We start from the raw sequence: 4,484 nt of genomic DNA on the forward strand, positions 1-4,484 counted from the left end.
TTAGGTACGGGCAAAATGAATGCCGATGCTCAAAATGTATAAACATTTTGCATTTTGACCCCTCCCTTTAATTAAAATTCACCAAAAATCATGAAATTAACCAATTTTAATGAAAGTTTCAGTATTTATCAAATAATGATCGCGGAATATAATGAACTAATTATTTTTATTTGAATCTTAGTGGAAATGTATTATTTTGTTTAAACAGAAAATACCTTTACTAAAGTTATGGTTTTCAGTAGTAAATAAAAAGCGCAAGAATTTATTTTTGTTTTTTTATGTAAATAAAGCATCGTAATTTGTGACAATAAAATAAAATAAAATAATTTTACTGGAACCTTACGAAAAAAGACCCTAAAGCCCGTATTAATGAATTTCTCGAACTACCGATATTACCGTTGAATTAAGCAGTGTTTATTTAATATTTTCACACACAAAAAATTATAATTGCAAAGAATATTTCTACTTTTTTTTTTTAATTACAGGTTTCTCATAATTTTTATATGCAAGATTTTAATAAGTTCCTTGCTCTCAAGAATGTGAAACCTTCGGCGTAACATATTTTTTATATATAATATTGAACAATAATTAAAAAAAAATTACAAACAAGAACATAGAAAATAATTAAATTTAAAAAATGGAAAAATGTATATAAGCGGTCAGAATAGGAATGCACGGATGCAGGGGCAGGGGGTGGGAAAAAAAGGAAACTATCACATCCCTTACTCCGTTTTAATTACATGACGTCATTCTCACAGTCTTTCGACTGCCTTAAATTTTTGGCCTTCGTATATTCCGTGTTAACAACATTTTACTTTGCTGCGTTTTGCGAACGGCAAAATCACTCGGTTTTTGGGCTAATTAATTTATATTTTGTCCAAACAAGGTGGTGTTTTTTTTTTTTTTTTTTTTTTCAATTTAATTCAATATATTAGGACTTGACTTTACTAATTATCTTCGAAATAGACCCAGGAAATTAATATTTATCTTTTAAATGATTTATAAAATGAATTTATTTAACTTCGAAATTTAGATGAATTGAGTAGCTCGCCGTGAAAACATTTTTCATAACTTTTTCTTCACGTGTGCAAATATTTTTTCTTGCTTTTTGAAATTAAATTCAGTCTTTAATCTTTCAAATACAATAAAAAAAGTGGTATGAAACCTACAAAAAAAATATGATAAATCAGCTTTCAAAACTATTTTTGTCCGCCAATTTTTGCTCGTACCTAATACGAACAATCAAAGGGACATAACTCCCAAAAGTGTTACCTGCTCCTTAATAGATATTGCGTTCTGTTATATTTTTATCGTATCCCCCTCACGCAGCGAGCCGGGGCGTTTTAAAACATTTCAAACAGTAGTCCTGATAATAAAAAAAAATGTTATAAAAGATTGCTAGGTCAATGTGTAGTTTAGCGGCGTAAATTATTTGACAGCAAAAGTATTATAAAATCAGAAAAAGTTTCATTTTTGTTCTTTTTTATCATGTTTTATGAAACTAAATGTACGACATTTAAGACCACCGTATAACTTTTAAAAATTGGACTTTCTAAGGTTTGACAGATTGGCCTTTTAAAAAAGCTAAATTTGCCCTATATATTATTTAATTGGAATTCATTATTGAGATGAGTATTGTTTATTAATTTATTTTATTGCGGACTATTATCCTCATCTTTCTTAGTTGTTGTTTCACAATGTTTCGGCCAACTATTCCTCTGGCCTTCGTCAGGTGAGACGACAATAACTATGGATCGCAGTAATTGCTGAGAATGCAGGTAGGAGATTCAAAGTTCCCATCCCGTCGCGGTTACCACTAAGATGAGGATAATAATAATAGTCCGCATGAAATAAATTTATACATTTGGTCTGTTTTACGCTCTTTCATTATAAAAAAATATGGCAGACAAAAACATGCTTCCATTGAAAGTTATTGGAGCGTAACGACTAAACAAAACTGGATTTTGAATTGAATAAAATAAAATACGTATTATATAGGTTTGAAGTCAAAACAATGCATTATTACAAAATAAACATTTATTTTGTTTAAAATTTATATTAAAATTCATAAATATATTTTGAAGCAAAGCTTCATCTTCAGTATGTCTTTCTTTCTTTCTTTTTTGCCCCGTTTTTGTTGGAGCAGAGAATCAGAAAGTCTGTTTGTGGTTTTTTACGGTAGTTTTTTTTTAAACAAAATAAATGTCTGTTTATTTTGTAATAATGCGTTGTTTTGGCCTCAAACGTATATAATACGTATATTCTTTTATTCAAACTCAACAAGCGTTTCTAAAGAACAAAAATGTTAATGTAAGTCCCGCGTGGCCAACGCACCGTTCCAAGATTTAAAACCTTCTGTGAAAACATTATTTTCACCCTCTTATAATAAAAAGATATAAAAATTCGTAATTTTTTTATCAATAATTTTTTACATTTTTTTAATCGCATATCTTTATATATATATATATATATATATATATATATATATATATATATATATATATATATATATATATATATATATATATATATATATAACATATTAATTTAATTACACATAGTTATTTGAAAAGAAATGCGATTAAAAATAATAAAACAATTGATTGAAAAAGTTTCCGTATTTTTATATAGACAATTTCAACAGTCAGGAATTTATATGGTGTAACCGATTTAAAAGTAACTGTTTCGACAATATCATCTACTTATTATGATTTTTGAATTCAGTGTTTTTTAACATATGTGAATATTTACATTTTTAAACTGTGCAACTATTTTCTGTTACACATTCACCTTTTTTAAACTGCTAAAATGTGACACATTCATAGTTTTTTTCATGTTTCTGTAAATAAATATATTTTTAAATATTTAAATAGTTTGGCAAATATATAAAATATTAGCTTAATTAAACATAGTTATATGAAAAGATATGCCATTAAATTTAAAAAAAATAATTGATAAAAATAGTGTACATTTTTTTTTAAATATTTCTATTATGGGGGATTAGAGTTTGCCTATTTTTTATATTTTTATTTAAGGGGGTGAAAAAAATAAACTTAAAATAAAATTGAAAATTGAATCGATTCGGTGCTTCCATACCTCAATTGAGAGACGCGTGTGCCAACCTCCCATGTGTTTAAAAGTTAGGGTCTCCACATTATTTGCCAGACACAACAGCAGCAAAAACACCTTCAAAATTACAACATCCGCCTTCCATAAAATCATAATTTTGGTAACCAAAAATACCTTCATAATTAAGTTAAGAGGATTGGGTCTTTTCACGAGTAATCCGTTTACAACATCTGCCTTCCATAAAATAACAATTTTGGTAACCAAAATTACCAGTTCACATCATTCAACTTTGTTTGGATGCCCAATTTTCGAGGTGATATGAGTGGGGTTCAGCCAATAGACACACTAATTCTGCGGTAGTTTGTCAAAGGTTTTCATTCATCAATCTATATCGAAAGAAGACACTTTCAGTTGTTGAAGGCGACAGGTTGGCGGATTTCTTACGCTTACGAGATTGATATGTTCAGAGCAAACGTTGACATGCAGATTACATTATATCAGAACGTTGCAATTGGAGTGGATGAGAAACTGGCCGAGAGAATTGGCATTTTTGTGGCGTGTATAGAGACAGGCGATTGGGAAAACAGAAAGAAACAAGGACGTCATTACACACGTGATATACGGACAGGGAGTAGCTGGGAATTAAAGTAGTCTTCTGGTCAGAAGGAGAAGCAGGGTGGAATTTCTGATTTTGATTACATTATTGGGATGAGCGCGTACGCACACCCCACACTTAGAAATAACGCGTCCGAGTCGTCAACATTTGAGACGATCGCAAAGGTCAACCCAACCGCAGTGCAATGGAAGGGTCTCACTCTGGGGGAACGACTTTAATGATCATCGTTACCTCTACGAGAGGTAAGTTTATTTAGTGCTTGGCCCCAGGCCTGGCATTATCTACTGCCAGACCCTTATTTGGGGTCCAGGACACTTAGGCATGAAGCCAGTAGGGGGAGGTGGGGGTCGAGGGTCATTCTACACTACTTAACTAGGTCTTTGAGAAGACTTTATTTAATTTCCCTACATTAAGACACTATCACCACAATACCTCATTCTTACCATGGGATTTATCTACTTAAAATCTCCCTAGCGTATGTGTCGGCTTTATATGCAAACTGAAACAATGAATGTTTACTTGATTTTAAACAAAAAAAAATTATATATACAAAAAGATTTTTTGGCTTTTATTATTAATTTAAATGAGGGATTAAATGATGGGGAGGGGGGCAAGCTAAGATACACCCAAAAAGAAAGAAAGAGAAAACAACTAAACAAAATGCCTATGGGGGCGGGTTAGTAAGGGATCCCCCCAACCTACTTCTAAATGTGGAGCGCCCACTGTCTTCCGGTCCCAGAGGTCGGAAGCAAGCGGGTCGTTCCCTAGTGGGGAGTGGGGGACCTAGGGACGATATTTT

At 31.4% G+C, this 4,484-nt stretch overlaps 1 non-coding gene across 1 annotated transcript; it reads right to left on the bottom strand.

The window, feature by feature from the left end:
* Positions 1-3,772: 3,772 nt before the first annotated feature.
* Positions 3,773-3,935, bottom strand: LOC145249108 (U1 spliceosomal RNA). The gene has a single exon (XR_013863486.1). It is a non-coding gene; the product is annotated as a U1 spliceosomal RNA (small nuclear RNA).
* Positions 3,936-4,484: the final 549 nt, after the last annotated feature.

The sequence above is a fragment of the Euprymna scolopes genome, chromosome 27, assembly GCF_053919585.1.
Source record: "Euprymna scolopes isolate OS-2025 chromosome 27, ASM5391958v1, whole genome shotgun sequence".
NCBI classification, from domain to species: Eukaryota; Metazoa; Mollusca; class Cephalopoda; order Sepiida; family Sepiolidae; genus Euprymna; species Euprymna scolopes.